A 16267-nucleotide genomic window follows, 5' to 3' on the forward strand; every position below is an offset into this window, starting at 1 on the left:
TCTTGAAGATAATAGAGTCATTTATGGAGGATATAAATATCTCACTGAAAGAAATACAGGAAAACAAATGTACACACATAGAAACACTTAAACAAGAAACAAATAAATCCCTTAAAGAAATGCATGGAAACAGAATCAAAACACAATAAAACAGGTGAAGGAAATGAATGAAGCTGTCCAAACCCAAATAGTGAAAGTGAAAACAATAAAGCAAACACAAATGGATGCAAACATGGAAATGGAAAACCTAGGAAAGCAGTCAGGAATTGCAGATGTAAGCATCACCAACAAAATATAAGAGATAAAAGGGAGAATTCCAGACATAGAAGATAACTTAGAAGAGATTGACAAAACTGTCTATGCAAATTCAAAATGTTTCAAACTCCTAATCGAAAATATACAGGAAATTTCCTGAACAGAACACTAATAGCTAATGCTGTTAGGTCAAGAATTTAAAAATGGGACCACATAAAATTGAAAGCTCCTGTAAGGCTTTCTTAGAATGGGAATCAAAATAGACATGGAGGAGATTCAGAGACAAACTGTGGAGCAGAGACTGAGAGAAAGGCCATCCAGAGACTGCCCCAACTGGGGATCCATCCCATATACTGTCACCAAACATAGAAGGAGCATAATACAGCTGTTTACTGAGAGACTCTGTCATAGCCTGACAAATATATGAGGGGATGCTCTCAGCTGAGCCACGTTGTTTCTGTGGAGAGTCAAGCCTCTGCTCCGAGGATTGCTGGTTTACAGACTGGGATCTACACACCTTTTGTGTATTTGAGAGCTTGGACTACCTGAGATACTACCAAAGATTGAATTGTGCCATGAAGAAGAGCACAGAGGTCTCCAGATTCTGAGTCAGAGGGAGCCACGTAGATGTGGACAACAACCAAGACAACGGTACAGAGGAGGTAGACCAACTCTTACCAAGCTTGCTGAGGAAGAAGGGGCTGGAACTTGAGAACTGTGATGGTGGAGACTGCCCTGACAAGGATCTGGCTTCTGACAGTCCCAGGAATCTAGGATTCTGGGCACGGCTTCAAAAGCTTTTGGCCAAAAGAAGAAGAAGTGAACAAGTCACCCAGAAATATGTTTGGAGTCCAGGAGCCCTCATGACTGCTAAGACCTGCAGTTAGGGGATCTTCTGTCAGCTCCTGTATTAAAGCAAATGTACACAGAAGGATGTTGTTTCTTTACAGCCTTGTGGTGTTTGTTTACTTGTTTCTTTAAATCTTTGTGTTCTTATTGTAGTTGCCCAAGGGAAAATATGAGGGCCAGAATGGACCCAGATGAGGATGTTCTATTCTTTCCTACCTTTGGTTACAGGAGTAACTGGAGGTTTGTTTTAAAGAAGTCCTTAGGAGACTTTGACATCCTGGTTTTCATGTGTGCTGGGACATAAAAGAACCAGCAAATGGTGAACAACTTTGAGCACTTTGGGAAACCTCTCGGCTTAATCAACATGGTTGAGGAGTGACCTACCCAAATGCTTCCTTTACAAATTAATCTAGGGGGCCACCTACAACTTCCATTTTACCACTTCTTCCTTCTGTGTAGACTGGACTAGCCCTGGACTCAGATTTACTTTGTCTTGACTCTCTAGTATGGGGATTAGAGGCCTGTGCCACCACTTCTGCACAGGAGAGTCTTTCTATTTTCAGCATTCAGAATTTCCTTTGGAAATTTCTGCTTCACAAGGGAACTCACCTGCAGAAACAGGACTGGCTAAGTTGGAAGCTCAGGGCAGTCCTGGCCCTGATACAGAAAACCCAGCTTCCTAGCCTCAAGAGTGTGTCTTTTAAGTGCTTCCAGTCTTGGAAGAGCTATACCTCTTACAAGCCTTACTTCTATTGTTGGTCTTCCTAGCAGTTGAATCCCTCAGTAGGCTAAGCCATGTACCAGGCTAAAGAATGATTTCTTACATTTGACTCTCTGAAGTTCATTTCTCAGGAAGTGTATGTAGGAAAAAAAATAGACCCTGCACAGAAAAAGTGACCAGCATGTTTTCCTCTGAATATTCAATAGTATCTGTAATTCACATCACCTAGAACTTTCAACAAAGGTGGGAAGTCTCAGGTAATACATCTTGGATTCACTGAGAGAAAGACTCATCCCTGGGCACCAGGATGTTCTGCCAGTATTTAGGAGCACATCCTGGGTTCTAATCAAGTCCCAGTGCATCTTACTGGGAATAATCTGATTTGATTGTTAAAACAATAACACCAAAAACTCAAGGACACAGTTGGAAATGATTTCAGCTCACGCAAGCCAACTCCCATGGAAAACTTGGCTGTGTGGGAAATTTACAGTTAGTAGAGCCCAGAGAATGCAAACATGGGCACTGAATATTGGCATTCCTCTCTGGGGGAAGAGCAGCCCATGGTGACTCCTGCTGGGAAGAAGTGTCAGTGCCTGGAGCTCAGAAGCAGAGTTGTGGAACTAGGACATTTGGAGCTTCTGGATCCCTCCTTGGTCCCTGGTCTAGCTGTGGTCTCGACAAGTATGGACATGCAGACAGGGGAACTAACTATGGACCTGACTTACCAGGATTGCAAGACTCACATAAAACTCGGGGTGAGTGAGTCATTCAACCATGGTTGTCCTGTGCTTTCCCTGTCAAGTGTACTCTTGGGACATGGCCCCAAGGCAGCAGGGAAACTACAGCTACATGAAAAGACCAGCTGAGACAGAATACCAGTTGAGCACTTGTCTGTGCCATCTGGAAAATCATAGAAGATCAGAAAGGAAAACAGCTGCAAGGAGATTTGTGTTTGCACTGAGTTTATTGCATTCCATGAGGAATGGAGGAATGTGTCACAAGTCTTGGCACACTTGTACTGCTGAATTGGTTATTTACCTAAGGTAGACAGAATGAAGTCTGCTTTCTGAAAAGTCAGGAGGCTTAGTGGGGCAGAAAACAAACTGAACCCATGGCACCTGCAATGCATCTCCTTCCATGAATACGGGCGCCAGGCATTTTGGTCAGCCTTTAGCAGCACACCTTCCAGATCCTGAGCTCCTGCAGAATTCTACCTCTGTTCACCCGGCAGAGTCCAATCCTGTCAGCACAGCGAATGTTCAGAGGAACAAAAACACATATGAGGTTGCAAATCACCTTTGGAAAACAACTCAGGCCTGCTGACAGCCTAGCAGAACTTGGCTTGGGGGACAAGTTATAGCTACTAGAGAAGGGAGCCCACCTTGTGACCACTGAGGTCCACATCACCTGGAGTGCCAGTGCCGCAGCACCCCCTGTGGTGAAGAAGTATAAGGGCTGCAGATCTGTAGAAGAACTGAGGATCTGAAAAAGGAGACTTTAGCCTTCTTGCCAGGCCTCATTCAATGGCTCTGGCTCTTGCATTGCCCTCAATGACCACAACCATCCTGCATGACAGTGGTTCCTTGGAGGGGACCAAGCTAATTCAAATAATATAAAATAATGAAATAACAACCCTACTATGAGTTACATCAGATCGGCTCCTATCTGTTATTTTGTAGATCATTAACATTTCCCTAGCACTATACTTTTCTTCTCAAATCGTTGGAATTCACTTTGTAGACCAGGCTACTAAGAGATCCACCTGCTTGATTCACTCCCATAGTGCTTGGATTAAAGGTCTGAGTCACCACACCCTGCAGAAGAGACTCAACTTTAATCCACAGATTGAATCTGGAACACACACCTTTAATTTGGGCCACACCTTCATCTTGAGGCCTATATAAGAACACAGACGAAGCAAGTTTTCACACTGCCTGCTTGCTCTCTCCTAGATAGCAACACTTAGGACTTCCCTGGCATTATTGCTTACTTGTCTGTGATTCCATCTTCTACTGAAGATCTGCTGAGACATCCAGCCTCAGGGACTGAGAACTTCTGGATTCTTGGACTTTGCTTCCCATCCTGCTGTTGTGGAATAAGGCAGACTGCATCCTGTACGTCATTCTAATAAATCCCTTATCAGGAAAAACAGGGTGACTGAGAGATCATTCTATGTGATCTTTACTCTTTACAACAGGCACCCCAAGTAGATTTACTGACCCATGAGCACTTCCCCCATTGCCTGTTTCATCAGTCCACTATAATTTTAACTCTAGACAATTGCATCCAGAGTGATAGGATCTTAATTTGAGAAGCTTCACTCCTTTCTTGTTTGCTTGTTTGGATATTTTAGCCTAGGTGTTCCTGTGTAGCCCTAGCTGTCTTGAAACTAGGTCTGCCTACCAGGTTGGCCTTGAGATCAGAGATTCAACTGCTTCTACATAAATCCCCAATTTGCTTCTTTCCTGTAGGTGCTGAGACTTAAGTATTGAATCGCCAGACTGGGCAGAATTTTGCCTCTATCAGGCAATGCAAATAGATGCTAGTATTGTGGGTTTAACACCCAATATTCCACAGTGTAATGCTCAGGAGGGTATAATTAGCTAACTGGAGATTTCTCTGTATTGGAAGGGCAAGGACTTGCCCTCGGCATTCCATGGATAACCTGAAGGTTCTGAGGGAGTACCTTCTCAGTTTTGTCAAAAACACAGCAGATTCCAAAGAGCATGGATTGCCAAGTGGATGTGATTTGCCAGCCCTGACTACAAGATCTTCCATGTCTGAGCCATGTTGTTTCTGTGGAGAGTCAAGCCACTGCTCTGAGGATGGCTGGTGTGCAGATTGGGATCTATACTCCTTCTGTGTATTTGAGAGCTTGGAATACTTGAGATATGACCAAAGATTGAATTGTGCCATGAAGAAGAGCACAGAGGTCTCCCCTATTGAGAGTCAGAGGGAGACACGTGTAGCTTCAGGAGATGTAAACAACAACAACCAAGACAAAGATATAGAGGAGATAGACCAACCCTCACCACACTTGCTGAGGGACAAAGGGCTAGAACTTGAGACCTATGATGGTGTAGACTGCCCTGACCAGCACCCTGCTTCTGACAGTCCCAGGAACCTAGGATGCTGGACATGGCTTCAAAAGGCTTTTGGACAAAAGAAGACAAAGAAGTGAACAAGCCACCCAGAACTCTGGGGTCCAGGAGCCCTGATGCCTGCTAAGAGTTGAAATTAGTGGATCTTCTGTCAGCTCCTCTATTACAGCAAAGGCACACACAAGGCAGTTGTGTCTTTGCAGCCATCTGGTTATTGTTTGATTGTTGCTTTACATCTTTCTTAATAAGTTAAAAAGCTGGAAATTTTTGTTCTTATTGAAATGGCCCAAGGGAAAATATGGGGGCTAGACTGGACCCAGATGAGGAAATTCTATTCTTTCCTACCTTTGGTTACAGGAGTAACTGGTGGTTTCTTTTAAACAAGTCTGAGGAGACATTGACATACTGGTTTTCATGTGTGCTGGGAGACAAAACAACCAGCACACTGAGAGTAAACTTAAGCACGTTGGAAAACCACTCTGCTTAATCAACATGGTTGAGGAGTGATCAACCCAGTGATTCCTTTACAAATTAATCTAGGGACCACCTGCAACTTCCATTTTACCCCTTCTTCCTTCTGTGTAGAGTAGACTATCCTTGAACTCAGATTTACTTTGCTTTATCTCTCCAGTATGGGGATTAGAGGCCTGTGCCACCACTTCTGCACATGAGATTCTTTCTATTTTCAGCAATTTCCTTTGGAAATTTCTGCTTCACAAGGGTACTAATCTGCAGAAACAGGACAAGCTAAGTTGGAAGGTCAGGGATGTGCTGGCCCTGACAAAGAAAACCCAGCTACCTGGCCTTGAGAAAGTGTGTATCTTTTATGTGCTTCCAATCTTGGAAGAGCTTCACCTCTTACAAGCCTTACTTCTATTGTTGGTCTTCCTAGAAGTTGAATCCCTCAGTAGGCTAAACCATGTACCAGGCTAAAGAATGATTTCTTACATTTGACTCTCTGAAGTTCATTTCTCAGGAAGTGTTTGTGGGAAACAATAAACACTACACAGAAATACTGACCAGCATGTTTTCCTTTGAATATTCAAAATTTCCTGTAATTCACATCACCTAGAACTTTCAACAGAGGTGGGAAGACTCAGGTAATACATCTTGGATTCACTGAGAGAATGACTCATCCCTTGGCACCAGGCAGTTCTGTCAGTATTTGGGAGCACACCCTGGGTTCGAATCAAGTCCTATTGTAGCTTGCTGGGCATAATTGGATTTGCTTGACAAAATGAAAGCACAAAGAAACAAAATCACAGACGCTGTTGGAAATGATTTCAGCTCGCAAAAGCCAACAGCCAAGAAGAACTTGGTTGTGTGGGAAATTCACAATTAATACAGATCTGAGCTTCCAAAGATGTGCACAGACCATTGCCATTCCTTTATGGAGGAAGAGCAGCCCCACAGCATCCCCTGCTGTGAAGAAGTGGCAGCACCTGGAGTTCAGAGTCAGAGCTGTGGATCTAAGGATCATTGTAGCTACTGGCTTCTTGGTCCCTACTCCAGCTGTGGCCTCTACAAGTGTAGACAAGCCGGCAGGGGGACTAACTATGGACCTGCCCTGCCAGGATTCCAAGACTCTCCTAAAACTCGGGGTCTATGAGTGAGTCCACTGGGGTCGTCCTGTGTTTTCCCTGTCTGTCAAGTGTACTCTTGTGCCATGGCCCCAAGGCAACAGGGAAACTACAGCTAGATGAAATGACCAGCTGAAACAGAATACCAGTTGAGCACTTGTCTGTGCCACCTGGGAAATCTTAGGCAAACAGAAAGGAAAGCAGCTGCAAGGAGATTTGTGTTTGCATGGAGTTTATTACATTGCATGAGAGGGGGAAAGTGTGGGAAGTCTTGGCACACTTGTAGGGCTGAGGGTGTCATTTACCTATGGTAGACAGAATAAAGTCTGCTTTTTGAAATGTCAGGAGACTGAGCTGTCAGGAAAAAAAAATCTCTGCACCTGCAATGAACCTGGGCACCAGGTGTTTTGGTCAGTCTTTAGCAGCACAACTTCCAGAACCAGAGCTCCTGCAGAATTCCACCTCTGTTCACCTGGCAGAGTCCAATCCTGTCAGCACAGCGAATGTTAAGAGGAACAAAAACACATATGAGGTTTCAAATCATCTTCGAAAAACCACTCAGGCCTGCTGACGGCCTAGCAGAACTTGGCTTGGGGGACAAGTCATAGCTACTAGGGAAGGGGATCCAAGGTGTGAGCACTGAGATAATCACCACCTGGAGTGACAGTGTCTCAGCACCCTCTGTGGTGAAAAAGTTGCTGGGCTGCAGCTCTGTAGGAGAACTGAGGATCTGCAAAAGGAGACTTGAAAAAAAAACATGAAAGAATTCTTAATTATCTGGAATTTTAGAGGAATAATCTCAAGCAAGAGATTACAGCAGTGATGCATTTGAAATTAATTACTGACTTACTAAACAAATAAAGATAGAATGGATTAGGTAGTATTCATTCTGTTTCTATCATGGTTCCTTAGGTAGTCCCCACAATAAATTTCTTTTTATGGAAACAAACAGAATATCAAGTTCATCCACATGAAAAGAAACTTTTCATTTTGAGAAGTGATAACACCATTCCATTCCATGGTGTTGGCAAAAGATGATGTAATAAGGACCAACATTGATCCCTCTCTGGTTAATGACTGTGAGTCCATTTATATTACCAAAGAAGGTCTTAAATATCCCAACATTGCTGTATTATAAGACAAAGGCTTCGAAGCCAACTATAAGAAGTTCCTGGAGGTCCTTAAAGAGGAAATGGCTAAGTCACTTACAGAATTCCAGGAAAACACAAACAATTGGAGGGAATCAATAAATACCTCAAAGTCACCCAGGAAAACAGAAACAAAAAGGTGGATGAAACCAATAAATTCTATAAATGAAGAAGTCATAAACCAAGTGTTGAAGGAAACAAACTATTAGAGACCAAGAAATACAAAAAATGAAGCAAACGCAAACTGAGTGAATACTGGAAATAAAAATTTAGAAGTGCACACTGGAACTAGAGGCAAGGTTCAGTGAGAGAATACAGAGATGGAAGACAAATCTCAAGCATTGCAAATAAAATAGAAGGGATGGACGCATCAGGAAATAAATGTTGTATCTAATATTTCCTGAAATAATATCCACAAAATCCAGGACATTGTGTAAGATCAAAGCATTAGAAGACTAGCAATAGAGGAAGAACACTAGATCAAAGTCTCAGAAAGTATTGACAACAAAATCATACAAGAAAAATTTCCTAACCTAAAGAGTGAGGTACCTAAACAGTACAAGAATCATCAAAATACCACAGAGAATGGACCATAAAATGAAGTCTCTTCCCTGAATAATAATCAAAACATACAATACAAAGAACAAATACTAAATGATACAATGGTATAAAAGCCAAAAAAAAAAAATATAAAGGAAGATCTGTTGAAATCACAGATGACTTCTCATTGGAGTCTGTTAATGCCAAAAGGGCTTGCACACACGTGTTGCAGAATGTACACATGCCCAGATTATTATATGTAGAAAATTACCACAAATGAAAAATAAGAGTGTATGATAAAGTTAAATTTGAACAATATCTGTCTACAAATACAAACCTTCACAAAGTAATCGAAGAAGAATCTAACCCAAAGAAGTTAATGATATACAGGTAGTCAAAAGTCTCGTGTTATCTACAAAAGAAGGGAAAGCACACACACACACACACACACACACACACACACACACACACACACACATACACACACCAATACCAGAACACCCTGCAGTATCAAGAAGAAGAAGAAGAAGAAGAAGGAGAAGAAGAAGAAGAAGAAGAAGAAGAAGAAGAAGAAGAAGAAGAAGAAGAAGAAGAAGAAGAAGAAGAAGAAGAACAACAACAACAACAACAACAACAACAACATTCCAGGAGTTAAATATCCCTGTTCATGAACCATTCCAATAACCATAATCTCAGTGCACCAATGAAAAGACACAGGCTAACAGAATGGATATTAACACAAACCTATCCTTCTATTGCATACACGAATTAAAGCTCAACAGCAACAATTGCTTCAAGATAAAGGTGAGTAAATATGTATTCTAATCAAATGGACAAAGAACCAGGCTGGTGTAGCTATTTTAAAAATTAGAAAAATAGATTTTGATCAAAGTATAATCAAAATAATTCAAGTAGACTACATATTCATCAAAGGAATAAATATTACTATGGATGGCATCATAATTTTTTTTAATATTTGCCTTAAATATATGGTCACCAACCTATGTAAAAGAAATATTTTAAGGCCAAAATGGTGTATTAAACCTCATGCACTTAGAATTATTGATTTCAATACCCCTCTCTTACCGAGGGACACATTCTCCAGACCAAAACTAAACAGAGAAATATTCCAGCTAACTGAGAGCAAGGACATGAATCCAGCTGATATTTTGAAAACATTGTACTGAAATATAAGATAATATAACTTCTGTTCACCACCTCACAAAACTTACTCATAAACTGACCACATATTCAGACACATTGAAAGTCTTTATACATACAAGTAAATTGAAACAACACCGTGTGTCTCATCAAACCAACAAGAATTACAGCTGCATATCAACAAAACAAGAGAGAACAAACTCATGGGAACTGCACACCACACAACTGAATGAAAAATAGGTTAAAGCAGAAATAGAGGAAGAAATAAGAGATTTTCAGGAATGCAATGAATATGAATATGCAACATGCACAATTCTATTTAAAACAAAGAAAAATAAAAGTGGTGCTTAGAAGAAATTTCATTGCACAAATGCCTACATTAAAAAATAGGAGAAGTCACACATATTGTCAATTTAAGAGCACAAATTTAAGTCTAGAACAGAAATAAGTGAATGAGCTATTATAAAATGGAGTACACATAAAGAAATTATCCAACTGGGGGGAGGCTGAAATCAATAAAATAGAAAGAGAGGAAGACAAGGAAACAATGAAACATGGAGTTGATCCTTTGAACATTTTATTAGAAAAGACCGGCAATCCCTTATTGAAGATAAAGAATATCAAAATTACTGAAATCTAAAATAAAAATGGTGAAAAAATAAAAGACAATAAAGAAATTGAGAGAATGACAAAAACCTAGACTTGAAAAAAAACCTGTCTTCCACTGAGTTGGATATTCTAAAAGAAATGAGAAATTTCCTGGTAAGCATCCACTTACCATAATTAAATCAAACTATGACAAATAATTTTTAAAAAGATATATTTCTTTATTTATCTATTTATCTATCTATCTATCTATCTATTTATTTATTTATTTAATGTATATAAGTATGCTATCACAGACTTCAGACACACCAGAAGAGGGCATTAAATCCAATTATGGATGGTTGCTAGTGATCATGTGTTATCTGGGCATATAACACAAGACCTTTGGAAGAGCAGTCAGTGCTCTTATCCACTGAACTATCTCTCCAGCCCTAAGATAAACAACTTAGACGTAAACATTTAGAAAAAGAGAAGGCACTACAAATCACCACAAAAAAAAAAAAAAAAAAAAAAAAAAAAAAAAAAAAAAAAAAAACCCGGACCATGAGTTTCAGGGTAGAATTCTACCAGACTTCCAAAGAAGAGTTAATGAGAATACTCCTTAAAGAATTTAACAATTTAAACACAGAACAAACATTAACTGATTTATTTTGTGAACCCACGGTTGCTCAAGTAGCCAGTCAAAAAAGACTAAGCAACAAAAGAGAATTACAGAGCAATTTTCTTTAAATCCACAAATGCAAAAATACTTAATAAAACAAAACAAATAAAAAAGCAATCTTTACACATTACCTAGGTCAAATATTGGCAATTTCTGGAACACATGTTCTTTGCCACTAAGAAAACACTACCCAGAAGATTTAACCTCAGAAATGCTGATTTCTTCATCATCACCTCTAATTACTTAGCTGTAGCTAGCTTGCATCTATTGTTCCATTAGTTCCTTCTTTTCTTACAACTAAGACAAAGCCACATTGACAAAGCTTCTGAGTTCTGCTACTTCCTGAGGCTGGAATATGGATGGCCCCTTCTATTACATTATCATCAGCTTTTTTTCCCCAAAACTTCACTGCCTAAGCTTGGGTGTCTTGAAACTTGCTCAGAAATCTAACTTGATCTCAGAGATCTGTATGGCTCTGTCTCATGAATGCTGGAATAAAAAGCATGCAACAAAATGCCTGAACCTAAGCTTTTCCTTTTAGAACTTCAATTGAAAACACAGAATAGCAATCAAACCCATCCCTTTTCACTTTGACACAAATTTGTATCAACATATGTCGACATGAAAATGATAACCAGGTAATAATAATTCCTAGTATGACACATTTCTCTTTCATACAACTGCAAATCTATAAGATTAGATGGATGGAATCAGGCCCTAATATAACCATTCCTTTAGTATCTTTGAATATCCTTGATTACAAGATTTACCGTCATTCAACTTCCTGGTGATGCTTTGCTTTTTGAACCTTAAATTTTGTATTACTGCATTGGGAGATTGCTATGCTTGATCAAAACAGTCAGGCCAAATTCTATGCGGGGATTTTTGAGACTTCCTTTGTCAATGCAATCAATGTAAACCTCTTTACTATAACCTCAAGAAGACGGTCCAGACAAGGGAAATAGGCAGCAACATTCTTTACCAAAACCTCCTAAGAAACAGATAAAGGTAATCATGAGGAAATACTGGACCTTAAGAAGACCAAAGCCAGCAGAACAATCTCCAAACTCTGCATCTCCATGTCTGATGTCTAAGTGTTCTTCAGGTCTCCAACTCCTTTCTGCTTTGTTCATTGAAGCACAATTTGTTCTCTTTGACTGGTTTGATTCAATTCCTGAGCAGGTATCATATAGTTCTAACATCTCAAAACCTTGGGGTCTCTAAGATAACTTCAATTTCACAGCTTCTTATTTCAATGTCCTGGATCCACACATGATCTTCTCTGCTCCTCCAAAGAGATTGTGTCACTTTTCCAGCTCTGACATCTGTTATCACTTTAAGCTCTGATTGACTCCATTCTACTGCTCCTGATGTACTTGCTGTTCATCCCATGGTACTTGCATCTTCAAGGTGCTGGGTTCTTCTGCTAGAACTAGTCTTGACCCATAACCTTCCTTATGCTTGCTCAATTGTGCCAAGCCTCAGCTGTTCTGCATGACAACTTCATGAATTCGAAGTCAGTACCACCTGGGTTATTCTTACACATAACCAAGCCAAGCTGCACCATGAGGTCCAACCTTGGTGATCTCTAGAACACACCTTTTCTGTCACTCAGAAAATACCAGTCAGTTTTCACCACAGTGATGCTGATTTCTTCTTCATCACCTCTAATTACTAGCTAGCCAGCATCAATTGTCTCTGTATTATTACCATTTAGAACCGAGCTCTGAGTTCTGCTGCTTACTGGGGCTGGAACACAGCTCCTTCTATTACTTTATTAGCAGCTTTCAATATTTCAAACATATCACTGCCTAATCTTGGCTTTCCTGGAACTTGCTTAGAGATCTACCTTGATCTCAAAGATCTGCATGACTCTGTCTCGTGAATGGTGGGTTAAAAAGCATGTAATACCACTAAGCCTTTCTACTTATATTTTAAATTCAGAACCCAGAATCCAAATCTATCTCTTGGCAATTTGACACATACATTTATCTTCATATGTCTATATCAAAACAGTAACCAGGTAATAAAAATTCCTAACATGATACAGTTCACTTTCAATCAACTGCAAATCCATATGTTTAGCTGAATGTAATCTTGTCCTAATGTAACCATTCCTTTAATGCCATTGAATATCCTTGATCACAAAATTAAACGTCATTCAACTTCCTGATAAAGCCTTGTATTTTGAACCTTTCTTTTTTTATTTTTCCTTTCTTAGTTTCTATGCTTGTTAAAAATTTTCATGCCAAATTCTATGTGGTGATTTTCGTGACTTACTTTGTCAATACAATTAATGTAAACATCTTTACCTTAACCTCAAGGAAACTCTTCAGACGAGGGCAGCAAACTTCTTTGCAAAAGCATAAAAAAAAAAATCTCCAGAGTGGAAATAATCCCAAGGACCCATGTCTATCATATCCTACTATGATACCCTCCTAACTCCCACTTAATTCATGATCATATTCATTAATTTTCTCTCCAGCACACAGAATTTGGGGACTTATCCCTGGTGAAAACACTTTACCACATTGATTACATTAATAAGTTTTCTGTCCGGTGTGTGTTCTTTTATGATACTGGAGATGACTGGGTCTTGTAAAGGCTTTACCACATTGTTTACATTCATAAGGTTTCTCTCCAGTATGTGTTCTTTTATGATATTGGAGATGAATGCGCTGTGCAAAGGCTTTACCACATTGAGTGCACTCATACGGTTTCTCTCCAGTATGTGTTCTTTTATGATATTGGAGATTACTGCGCTGTGCAAAGGCTTTACCACATTGATTACATTCATATGGTTTCTCTCCAGTATGTGTTCTTTTATGATATTGGAGATTACTGTGATAGGCAAAAGCTTTACCACATAGATTACATTCATAAGGTTTCTCTACATTATGTGTTCTTTTATGATATTGGGGAGTACTGCACTGTGCAAAGGCTTTACCACATTGATTACATTCATAAGGTTTCTCTCCAGTATGTGTTCTTTTATGTGTTTGCAGATTACTGTGACATGCAAAGGCTTTACCACATTGATTACATTCATAAGGTTTCTCTCCAGTATGTGTTCTTTTATGTCTTTGGAGATGACTGCGCTCTGCAAAGGCTTTACCACATTGATTACAATCATAAGGTTTCTCTCCAGTATGTGTTCTTTTATGAATTTGGAGATAACTGTGCTGTGCAAAGGCTTTACCACATTGATTGCATTCATAAGGTTTCTCTCCTGTATGTGTCATTTTATGTCTTTGGAGATGACTGGGTCTTGCAACGGCTTTACCACATTGATTACATTCATAAGATTTCTCTCCAGTATGTGTTGTTTTATGATATGGGAGATTACCAGATGTTGTAAAGGCTTTACCACATTGATTACATTCATAAGGTTTCTCTCCAGTATGTGTTGTTTTATGATATTGGAGATTACTGGATATTGTAAAGGCTTTAACACATTGATTACATTCATAAGATTTCTCTCCAGTATGTGTTGTTTTATGATATTGGAGATTACTGCATCTTGTAAAGGCTTTACCACATATATTACACTCATAGTGTTTCTCTCCATTATGACTTCTTACATGCCTGCAATGATAATTAGCACATGTGAAATCATTACCACATTCATTACTCTGATCAATCATGTAATCAATATGAATTATGTTTACAATTTCTCTAATGGTAAAGAAGCAGCAGATCTTAAGGTTTTAGCTCTTTATATGTTCATGATGTCCTCTCTCATTATGAGTTGTTCAAGACACCTGTGATGGTTATTACATGGCTCATAAATATAGTACCCTCTTTTTATATGATGTATTTTAGCTATCTGAAGAAAGTTAGAAAAACTCTGATCTGTATAACACTGATTGTATTCATATATTTTCTCTAGTGTGAATTACAACACATGTGGCTGGGAACCAGGAGACACAGAAGAATTTCCAAATTCCTAGTACCCATAAAGATTTTTTACACTATGAGTTTTGGGATATTCCCTGTAAAGCTAAAAAACTAACTAAATGCAAATGTCTTTCATATTCCTAATATCTTTCAAAGGCAGAATACTACATATATTCTTGTTTTAGAACAAAAAAATTATGTTTCTTCTTTCCATATCCCTATGCTCGCATGATTATTATCCCTTGTGACACATGATATACCTAATAAAAAGAATGATAAATGAAAGGTTTACGCATTGCATTCACACTGTTTGAATTTTTGTTTCTCATAACATGTGCAATACGGACTAATGTTTCTCCACAACAATATTCTTGATTCTCTTAAAATGCCCTCTCACCAAACTGAACCATATTACTACAAGAATATGAGTATCACCAAACTTTCTATGGACTATTTGCTTATTAGAATGTTTTGGATATAAATTTATCACTATTCAATGTGCAATTTCTAAATACTATGAGACTATACAGATTGGCAGATCCACAACACACGTCTAATGTAGCTACTTATCAAATGGATACACAAATCAGATATAAGATCTTGAGGTACATCGTTTTGTAAGAATATTATAATCATATCTACATTTAAAGGACTGTGATTTTACACTTTTGCTTTTTGCTGGAGATTCTATAAGATATTAAAATTTCCTCAGAGACAAATTTGTAACAGCTTGCACATGAAAATTACCTTTCATGACTTCTATTATTTTGACAATGTTCTTCAAGATGATGCTCTTCCCAATTATAGCCTAAAACACAGTAACAGGAAATACATGATATAGCATTGGAAAATAGGCAAAATTAAAGGTATTGTGAATTTCCACTGCACCATGAAAGTTACAGTGATAATTCAGTGGAACTGAATTATTCAGCTCAATTAAATTTTCATACAACTAAAATAATATAAGATCATCAATAACCAAGAAACATTTATATCCTTCAGAAAAAAATAACATTCTTACCTATAGCTTTGAGGTTCAGGTAGGTTTCCAACATCACATTTTTGTAGAGACTCTTCTGGGAAGGATCCAGCAAATTCCACTCCTCCTCAGTGAATTTCATGTGCACATCATCAAAAGTCACTGCATCCTAAATATCCCATACAAGTGTACAACACAAAGCATGATACTAACATCACCGGAAAACAAATATATGCTTTCTCAAATATATATTCACATCATTCTCATGCTTGCTCTGCTTATTTTCTGACTCAGAATTTATAATTACTGTGTCATTTTAGAAGAATCTTTAATTATAAGATACACTTCTGTCACTTTTGAACACTTTGAATAGGATACAGCTTTGCCAGAGAAATGTGAATTGAGAGGGAGATGCAGAGGAAATAGATCCACAATACCGAGCAAACATCTGAAAAATTGTATGAACAATTACTAACTACAAACATGATGGGCAAGCTGGGTGTATTTTCTCATGTCTTTAATCACAGAGGCACAGGCATGTGTATGCCATTTACCTAGACACTGGCATGGCCTTTGCAATGTGTTCTAGGAGACTAAAATGTATATTTTAAGACCCTCAATCCCTACAAAAAACAACCATGGGAAAAATGATACTGAATTCAAAGTTCTTTATGAAAGTTCCTACAAAAAATTATAAATTCACAGCACATCTGTATTCATCTGGCAGAAATATGAAGTTTAGTCTATAACATTTGGTCAAATTTCAATA

General features: G+C 38.7%; 1 pseudogene; it reads right to left on the bottom strand.

The window, feature by feature from the left end:
- Positions 1 to 13150: 13150 nt before the first annotated feature.
- LOC127667423 (zinc finger protein 431-like) lies at positions 13151 to 14095 on the bottom strand (annotated as a pseudogene).
- Positions 14096 to 16267: the final 2172 nt, after the last annotated feature.

This window comes from Apodemus sylvaticus, chromosome 17 (assembly GCF_947179515.1).
Source record: "Apodemus sylvaticus chromosome 17, mApoSyl1.1, whole genome shotgun sequence".
Classification (NCBI taxonomy): domain Eukaryota; kingdom Metazoa; phylum Chordata; class Mammalia; order Rodentia; family Muridae; genus Apodemus; species Apodemus sylvaticus.